Source organism: Nematolebias whitei, chromosome 4, assembly GCF_014905685.2.
Source record: "Nematolebias whitei isolate Nwh7 chromosome 4, NemWhi1, whole genome shotgun sequence".
Lineage (NCBI taxonomy): Eukaryota > Metazoa > Chordata > Actinopteri > Cyprinodontiformes > Rivulidae > Nematolebias > Nematolebias whitei.
The window spans coordinates 10452929-10463174 of NC_056501.1; the positions used below are offsets into that span (position 1 = coordinate 10452929).

The 10246-nt window shown below is 45.0% G+C and overlaps 1 protein-coding gene across 1 annotated transcript in view; it reads right to left on the minus strand.

Annotated features, from left to right (window-relative positions):
* The window catches only part of LOC119408385 (protocadherin-1), a 204747-nt gene extending 195323 nt beyond the window's left edge, over positions 1-9424 (minus strand). Inside the window, exon 1 of the mRNA XM_037675191.1 lies at positions 9150-9424. The gene's annotated coding sequence lies outside the window, so the exon portion shown is untranslated. The remainder of the gene's footprint in view (positions 1-9149) is intronic.
* Positions 9425-10246: the final 822 nt, after the last annotated feature.

Consider the following 10246-nt stretch of genomic DNA (forward strand, 5'->3'; position numbering starts at 1 on the left):
AAAAATACGGTACTTTTAAAAAATATTTGTGATTATGATACAAAAAGTGAACCAAAGAGGAACCTAAAAAAACTTTAATTTCAATCACTATGTTAGAAAAGTACCGTAATTGTTTTCCACAAAATTTATCTAAACACAACTTATTCAGTTTTAAACGTTAAAAATATCTGGATTTGTATCCATTTGCAGAGGTGTCCTGATCCATTTAATCCCAATATTAAAACAAGTTGTCAACATGTTGTGTGTCAGTAACACTTCAGATCTTAAAACACCGCTGCGGCGTTGCACAAGGACAGGTGTGTTTGTGTCGGCGCGCCTACACCTTCAGCAAACAGTGAAAATGATCAGCTGTTTGGCAGGTAAAGAATGTGACTGTGTTGAGTCCAGAGTCGAGTTTCACACCGGCGTGAGTACCGTCAACAGGATACGAGCTCACAGATTAACTGGTTTCAGTGGACCGACCGGTTTCAGTATTTTGGGATCTGCCTCTTGTGGCTCCGAGGAGCAATGACAGGACTAACCGGTTACTGGATCAAACATTTGACCTTCTGCTGACACTATGAGGTAACCTCTGACCCACAAACACAACGATGAAGCTGCAGCCAAGGATTGTGGGATTTGAAGGCAGAAAAAGTGCACATTAGTGCAGATTAAAGGTTAAACATGTCCAGGAATAGTTTTAAATCTAAGCTACCATATCTACCATGCAAACTAACATGCATGTTTTTGTTTGTGGGAGAAAACCGGAGTATACGGAGAAAACGACACAAGAAGAACATGTAGACGCCACACAGAAAGGTCTAGGAGGTGAATCTGCAACCTTCTTGCTGTGAGGCGCCAACTCTAATCACTACTCCACCATGCAGCCCTTAATCAGCAGCAATAACTGCTGAAATACCTAAAATATTTCAAATGCGCTGCATCTGGAATGAAATACCTTTATGAAGAACCGGTGCTGAAATGTGTCACACAACCAAATTTAACTCGTCAACCTTGACTTTATATTTCACAATGCAGAGGTGTAAGCAATGACTGATTTTTCTAAATTACTTGGGATTTTTTTTTTTTTTTTTTGCAATGTAACATCTCTGCATTCAATTCCCATTAAGTTCCAGTTTAAAATGCTTTGTTTCGAAATAAGGCTGGGAGTTGCTCTTTAAATCAATAAATTTGCTTCATAAGTAAAGAAAATTACAAAGAGAACCGAAACTTCCTGCATAAAACCAAACCAGAACTCCAAACGTCATAACTATTTATAATAAAAAAGTGGAGTAAATTTTCAACAGAGAACCGTGAAAAATGAACATAAGACTAAAACTTGGTTTAATCCTTCTATGTGATACCAAACATCTCATAAACAACATGAGAGGATACACGGTTTGAATAAAAATCTAAATTATATTAAATAATAGGTTAAATCATGAAGTCATCTTCCTGCATGGAAGCAGGAAGTGCATGACGTCAACCTCGATTAACATTTTTTCAAAATAAAATCTAGGGGTGCATCAATTGCAGTTTTATAGCTGACCAACAATTTCTACAAAGCCTGACCTGACGATTCCGATTTTGTCCGATACAGATTTTGTTTTATGCGCGACACGGTCAGGTGTTATAAGGTCACAATGCACCTTCAATTTTCCAATCTTATTCCTTGAACAATATCCTAGACACAATACAAACTTGTTTGGCAAAAAGGAATCAAGACTGTTTTATAGTAGAGATAACTTCCTGTTTTGACACATGAATGGCGCAATAATAAAATCCTTCTTTGTTGAAATGCTCAACAGAATTCCCAGAACTAGAAAATGTGACATGACTCACTGTTTCGTTAGCTTACTTATTAGCAGGAAGTACTTTACTGAGTCGACAACAAACTTGAACACCCAGAAACACTAATTCTTAATCATACGAATTACACAATGAAGGCTACTTATGGGACAGATTTGGTTGGCAGGCTGCAGACTGAGGAAGTCCTCTGGATGGAGGACGAAATGTTTCTCACTTAAAGAAACTGGTCCAGATGACATGATTTAACCTTTTTTGTCGTTCATACGAGTTTCGGTTTTCATTAGAATAATAGGAGATGTTGACACTAGTATCTCTTTTGACTACAATAGTGGGAACTAACATACAGGTTCAACATTAAAAAATGAAACGAGATCACGGTAAAAGCACAAATTATTGGTGCTATGATTTAACGGAAGAACTGTGACAGTCGTGTTCATTTGACTATCGTAAGGGAACTTCCTTTGACTGTTGAATATGTACGTTCAACAACCGGAGAACACGGTAAGAACACCAATTCGCCAGACAAACCACAGATGGTGATATTTTCTACTATTTGTTTGACCTAATGAGTGGGAACTCATTTACTGACGGAACACAAATTATTGTGGCGATGCTTGACAAGGTTTGCTGGAAAAACAGGAGATCCTCACATTACAGTGCTACTTTGTCATAGTGGGAACTAATTTACAGATTAAATGGTGAAAGTTAAACAACTGGAGATCACGGTAAAAGCACAAATCATTCCTACGGTTTACAAGGTTCACTAACAACTCAAATAGTGGCATAATGTAAAGTTTGACTGACGGACCCAGCTGTGGATGTTAAACACCCGAACGGCACGGTAAAACAAATGAATACCTGCGTTGTACAGGATTTATCGATGGAAAAGTGGAATATGGGAACAATTTGGGTAGTTTCAGTTTTAAAAATATTTTTTTTTCTTTTTACTTTTTCTTAAAAAAAGCAAATGTACCATAATATTTTTTTTTTCTTTTAACTTCTAAACTTTGTTTAACCTCTAAAACACAAATCAGTTTTAAGTGTAATACAAAAATTATGATTGGTGGTGAGGGCAACATAAGTTGGTAGAGCCACGCCACTCGCTCAGTGATAGCTGGACATGGGCACCAGTGACCCCTACGACCCGAAAAGGAAGAAGTGGGTAAAAGATAATAGATGGATGGATGATTGGTGGTGCATTTATTATTTTTTCTTTATTTTGGCTGCTGCCTTCTTCAGTGGTCTGTCGACCGTCTGACCACGACGCCCTTTTTGGTTTTTTTGTTCCCAGGTGGAATGAAGTCTCACGGCGACACAATAAAAACTGAGAAAAGTAAAGTTTTTACCATTTAATGTCGGTAAGGAAGGAAAAGTTACAGGTTTCAGCGCAGAGGCTTCAGTCCGAACCATCATTTTTCATTCAACCTTTATTTATACAGGTTAGTCTCATTGAGCCTCGAGAACTCATTTACAAGAGAGACCCTGTTTCTCACTACGAGGATCTCGGAAACAAAGCCCCGAACCAGTGTTGCCAGGTGAGAAATGTAGGATTATCGTACTAGAGACATAAAATTATCGTATTTTGAGGGAAATTATCGTACACCCGTCAAAACCAAAATATCAAATCTATTGATGCACTATAGTAGTGATGGGTCCGCTTCCAGACCGGCTCTGCTTCTTCTTCTTTTCTTTTCCTCACTCATGGGGCGGGCGCAGTGGACTATTCATCCAATCACGGCCGTTGTTCTGAGGCAAACGCAAATACGTCACTCGTAGGTAACATTTCGAAAAGCACGATTGGCTGGAATTTCCAGCCAATCGTGCATCTGTTTGAGGACACAGATGCCTCCAGGGTTCACAAAAAAACTCCGACAGACAGTTGCGACAGGCTGATGACAACCGATTACAACCACATGTTCACGGAATGATCAAATTATCGTATATTTGGCCTTTTTTGGGATTATTGATCATATAGAGGGCAAAATGGTCGTACAAATACGATAATTACCGTACACCTGGCAACACTGCCCCGAACCCAGGAAGTTATTGGGTTTTTTAGACTCTAGGCTCCGCCTATGGTAAAAGGTGGAGTTCAGCATCAGCGTATCAGTAAATATGCTATGTGTTAGGGTTAGGGGGTTGTCCTCAGACTGTTTCTGTGAGTAGCAAGTTGGCCATCTGAACTAAAACCTTTGACTGTAGTGCACGATGATTGATTGTTTTGGATGGGTGTGATTCGCCCGTGTTAAAAGCCTACTTTTGAGATTCCAACAGGAGGTTGGCTTGAAACACAGCAATGAAGGCTACCTATGGGAAAGATCTGTTTGGTAGGCTGCAGACTGATGAAGTCCTCTGGATGGGGGACGAACATTTCTCACTTAAAGAAACTGGTCCAGATGACATGATTTAACCTTTTTTGTTGTCATCTACCTGGATGATTGAGCTTACAACCCTTTCTCTGAACCACGTTGGACTTGGTTGTCCTCACACTGTTTCTGTGAGTAGCAAGTTGGACACATGGTCTACAACATTTGATTGTTGTACGATGATTGATTGTTTTGGATGGGTGTGATTCGCCTGTGTTAAAAGCCTACTTTTTTGAGACTCCAACAGGAGGTTGGCTTTGAAACACAGCAGTGAAGGCTACCTATGGGAAAGATCTGTTTGTCAGGCCGCAGACTGAAGAAGTCCTCTGGATGGGGGACGAACATTTCTCACTTAAAGAAACTGGTCCAGATGACAACACTGAAGCTTTTCGCTCAGCTTGCTGCAGGAAACAACTGTCCATTAGTTTGACGCGAAAGCATCACTGCATTAGCAGCATTTTTTACAAATCCTCCGGTTCTCCAGTGGATCCATCTGATCAACCTTCCAGTGGATTCCTCTGGACGACCACGGCGACGTCTGATTTAAAAGCCATGCAAACTAAAGAACATACCGGTATATATTTTGTGAATGCGCCGTGATCAGGTGAAAATCGTGCGTGACTTCCTGCCGCGTTAAAACGAGCGCAGCGCATTTCAGGCTGAGTTAAAGTGCGGTGACACAAACCCACAGCGTTCTCCCTGGTTCGCTCCGTCACACTGATGTGAGCTGGAAGAGGAGCCGTGCAGAGAGCGAGGGGCATATCTGAGATTTTTATTATAAAAATAAATAAAAAAACATGGAGAAACCCAAATGGAGCTGTCGCCTCCACACTCTTCATCCTAATGGACTCGGAATGAAGCCGAATATGAAGAGACTCGTGTTTTCTCTCAGGAGGAAATAACAGTAAAGCTGCTTTTTAACACGTTTCACACGCTGGTAGCAGCTTCATCTTTTCCGATCACTCCGATATATCTTTATTTTCTGCCTTTTAAAGAAAAATATCAGGACGTTTTATATCTCCACAGGCTTTGTGTCGAAATGTATCCATAGCTAATGTGGGGAAAGTGTTTTTCTTTAATAAAGAAGTTGCAAAAAATAAACTCGCACATACAATAAAAACTTTTATTAAACATTGAAGTCTTAAAGTGTGAAACTTTCTCATTTTTCTAAAAAAATAAATATATGAATAAACCTTAAGGAAGCTGTAAAATATGAATGTAGTACTCCCTACTGTGCACGTGCACATTGTCTTTCCAAATTTGTTCATTCTGCTTCTTTTCTTTGATTATTCATTTTATAATTATTAGTATTAGATTATTCTCCGCTCCCACGACTAATTCTCCACGACCCACTCAAATTAGATGGACGCATTTACAAAGGGGGAGCAGAGGTTTGAGAAGGTCGCCGGTTCAATTCCCCGGGCTGACGTCGTCAAAATGTGAGCGGGAAAGGTGCAACGCCCACACCTGCCTCCACCCTAATTTACCCCACTCTGGGCCCTGAGCAAGGCCCTTAACCCCCACCATCTGCACCCCTGGGTGCCCTAGATGCTGCTCTCTGCTCCACACAGAGGGCTGTGGTAGCACACGTCCACCATCTCCAACCACTGCGCCACCACTCCCCATCCATCTACATGGAAACGACGTGAGGAGCATGGAAGAAAAATAAGAAGAGATTCATGAACGTTTCCTGTTTGCTCATTTATTTTACTGGTTTCTGGTGTTTTACCAGTAGTAACTCCTTCAAACACACCTGACTGGTTTGGATTTTGAACACGAAGTTGATAAAACTGATTTTGCACACAGCTGATCTGATGAGGTAATCATCTTAAAGCCACCTGGGTGTCCAGTTTGTGCTTTAGAACCAACAGAACCCATTAACTGGTACTGGTACTGCAGCTTTCTATTCAGCCGATCCGTTTGGGATCGCCGACCTGTCGTCGGACAGATCTCCAGAAACCGTCCCCGACTTGATTCCTCGTAAGGAAAAAGTGGTTCTGCAGTGAGGCCGGCATCGTGACTCACAGATTCCACATCGTCTGCCGATGACGGCTCGGTCGACGGACCGGTTCTGTTCGCTCGGAGAAACAAAGCCTTCATTCTTTCCTGGTTTGTTACGGCCGACGAGCGAGTTTCGGTGTTCTTGTCCAATCTCTGAACTGGACTGAACCGAACGACGCATCCAAATCTGGGAGGTTCTGATGCAGAACCGTGTGTGTGTGTGTGTGTGTGTTCATCTCACACACCGAGCCCGTTTCCACCCCACCAGCTCCCTCTTCTATGACAGATGGTAGCGTCTCCCTCAGATCTCTGATTTCATGCAGAGCGGGCTCCTCTCCGCTCCCACGACTAATCTTCCACGACCCACTCCTGACCCGCCCGCTGCAGGACGGCGGGTCGGCACGCCTCGCCGTCTAAGCGGTCCAACTTGGACGGACGCATCTACAAATTAGTGGAGTCAGCGATGGATCCCAAACGCTCGGTGTCAGACCTCCAACCTCACCCTGCGAGGCGTCGGCGCGAGGCGCTCGTTTAAACCGACCGCAAACCTCAGAGAGAGGGTCTCCACCTCGGTACAGCTGTGGAGTAAATATGTGTTTACAGCGGCCGAAGGTGGAGGCAGAACGCCCAAAGCTGTGGCTGTTATCAGCCGAAGGCGGCGGCAGAACGCCCAGAGCTGTGGCTGTTATCAGCTCAAACCTCCCAGGTTCTTGTGAACCTTCTGTTTTCATTCATTCATATTCATCTGCTCACTACAGGCTCATGTTCGGGCTGCTGTTTAATACACCGTACTATTTTACATTATTAGTGTTTAGATCCTTATATACTGCTTCTTTTATACTTTATATTTTTGCTATTTTTGGGTGTAACTGGGACCTTGAGTACAGTTTCATTCCACCTCATGTACCACATGTGAAGCGATTGACAGTAAAGATATTTGAACTTATTCAGAGACCTGCAACCGGCTTCAAATGTGTGTTTTTTTTACAAAAACACTGCAAGACCTGGTTTTAGGAGGAGGATTTAATCCAGCTTTAATCTCTGTTCTGGTCCAAGTATGCTAAATAAACACTGTGACCGCTCCAGGAAATAGACGGACCCCCTGTTCCAAAGCGTCAGCACCGTGTTGAGCCTGCAGGAGGAAGACGATGCCTCTTCCTCAACCAGCAACGCAGCTAACAAAAGTCCAGACCTGGTCCTCTGGTCCAGATCTTCGCTTGCTCTCTTTAAAGCCTCGCCTAAAGTTCTGCGTCTCTCCAGGAAATAGACCGATCCCTGCTCCTATGAGCCAAACACGGAGAACGTTTGAGAGAACGGGCGCATCTCAAAAAAAACTAATTAGAATATTGTGCAAGTTGTCTTCAGAGTGAAACTCGTAAATTAAAGAGATTAATTAGTCATAAATAATTCAAGTCTTTGTTTCTTGTAATCGTGGTGTCACACCCGAATCAGCTGATTAACTCCCAGACACCAGCTACAAATGTCTCGTCCCTCAAGTCCAGCCACTCCTGAACCAGAGACAACGTCAGCGTCTTACCTGCTGAGGAGACAAACTGGACTGTCTCCGTGGTCCAACGTCCCGTTTTCAGATGAAACTAAATGTTCACGTCATTTGTAAATCAACGCCCCAGAGTCTGGAGGACGAGAGGAGAGGCCCAGAATCCACGTAGCTTGAAGTCCAGAGTGAAGTTCCCAGTCAGTGATGGTTTGGGTCCATGTCCTCTGCTGGTTCTGGTCCACTGTGTTCTCTGAAGTCCACAACGCAGCGTCTACCAGAACATGCTTCCTTCTGCTGACGAGCTTTATGGAGATTTCATTTTCCAGCAGGATTTAGCTCCGACCCGCACTAAAGGCTAAAGGCACCAACAGCTACGTAATATTTAATTTTATGACACACCGAGTTTTGTTTTTCATCATTTGTAAACCAAAATCACCAAAAGCTTGAAATATTTCACTCCGTGTATGAATCTACGAGTTTCACTTCCTGAAATGATGGGACACAGAATGAGACTTGTTCAAGATGTTCTGAGATGCGCCTGTTTGGTGAAGCTTCGGCTGTTTCTCTTCGGCTGTGTGCGGCTTCACACGAACAGAGGGAGTTCATGGATTACAGCTAGTGGTGCCGCTCCTCTCTGCTCTGTGTTCTGATCCAGTTCTCTGATCCAGTTCTCAACAGCTACAACCCGGTCTGGACTCTCAAACACCTTCTCTGTCAGACCTGATGATGAACGTTCATGTCACCAGGAAATAGACGGAGCCCTGCTAAGAGCCGAATGCAGAGGAGCTTTGGCTGTTTGGAGCTGGACTTCAGCTGCAGATTCACCTGAAGCTGATAACATGGAGAGGATGGATGGATGGGGGGGGTTAGGAGCTGGGGTCAAAGGTCAGAGCCACACTAAAAGAAGACTGGACCTCTGAAAAGTTCTGAGGTTCCAATCTGGGCCTCGGGTTCCCACCAACATGGTGTTAAAGACAGAACCAGATCCAAAACTCCTGACCAGAACCTGATCTACAGCTCAGACCAGAACCAGATCCATACATCTGATAAGATCCGTATCAAATCTAAACCTGATCAGAACCAGATCCAAATATATAAGATCCATATCAAATCAGAACCAACCCTTTGATCCGAACCTGAACATTTAACCAGAACCATATCCAACCCTGTGATCAGAACCAGGTCCTGCTTCAGGTCCACCGAACGTCTGAGATGTTCGGTTTCAGGTCGGAACCTCAGGAAGCTGGTTCAGACTGGAACTGGATCGATGCAGACCACCGGTTCTGTCCCGCCCCATCATCCATCTGTAATTCACCAACAAGTGTTTTTGGTTCCGTCCATCCTCCCAGAACCGTCTCCAGAGTTCGGCAGTTGAAGAGAATTTGGGTTTTAATTCTGTTAAAGTGTCTGGTTCTGACGGTTCTGGTCGTGAAGTCCATGTGACAGCAGGATGAGGGTTTTAATCAGAACCATGGTCTGCGGACTGGAGTTCTTACCTGGATCGGGTCTGAGCCGCGCGGGTCCCGGTCTCTGAGCGCTCCAGCCCGGCTAAAGGCTCCGCTCCTCCTCGGTATCCGAACAGAACCGATCCGGGTCAAAAATATAAAAAAAATATATATAAAAAAAAATCCAAAACAAAAGATCCACCAAGGTGAAAAAATAAATAAAGTGTTAAATTTAATTAAAACAATCCAGGAAATATCCAAGTCCACCCAGGTTCTCAGATTTGCGGGGGTTCTGTTGAATGGAACCCGTCCGGACTGGACCGGGTCACCCGCCGGTACCTCCCGGTCAGCGGCAGCAGCAGGCGGGCCCGGGCGGCAGCATCCCCCGCTGACAGCGCGCGGCGTGCGCGTGGAGGTGCGGAGCTGCTGCTGGAGGAGGTTCGGGATGTGGACCGGGTGGAGGTTCGGGATGCGCACCGGGTGGAGGAGGTTCGGGATGCGCACCGGAGGGAGGGGGGGGTGGAGGAAGAGTTAAAAAAAAAAAAAAAAAAAAAAAAAAAAATCAGAGAAATCCTCCAAAGTGCGGAATCAGGAGGTCCAGCTGGAGTTGGGAGCAGCGCAGGTCCGGTTGGTATCCGCCCGACGCTTCGTGTTCCGGTCCGGTTCGGAGCAGCTCTGCACTGACTGTGAGGAGAAAGTGAATGCGAGCTGCTGCCTCCCTCCCTCCTCCCCCTCCCTCCCCCACTGGGGGAGAGGAGGAGGCTGAGGGGGGCGGGGCTTCGGCTCCAACTTTACGGATTTTTCCAACATTTTCCCCGGTTTGTCCAAATAAAACGACCGAACCTTTCAGAACCTTCGGTCCATTAGTTCTGATGAACTTTCCAGGCACGAGGCTCCTTCACCTGGGCCGCAGGTGAGGCTCGCGCGCACGAGGAGCACCTGTCCTGCGGGCCGATCCGGTGCAGCTCCGTCCGGATCAGAGAGGAGGAGAGCCGCGATCCGCCGCGCTGCGAGCGCCCCCTGCCGGCGAGAGGCGGAACTGCAGCCGGGAGCCGGAGAAGCTCTGGATCAAAGCGGAGCCAGAAAAGGTGCGGATCAGAACCGGGTCAGAGAGGATGTGGATCAGAACCGGGTCAGAGAGGATGTGG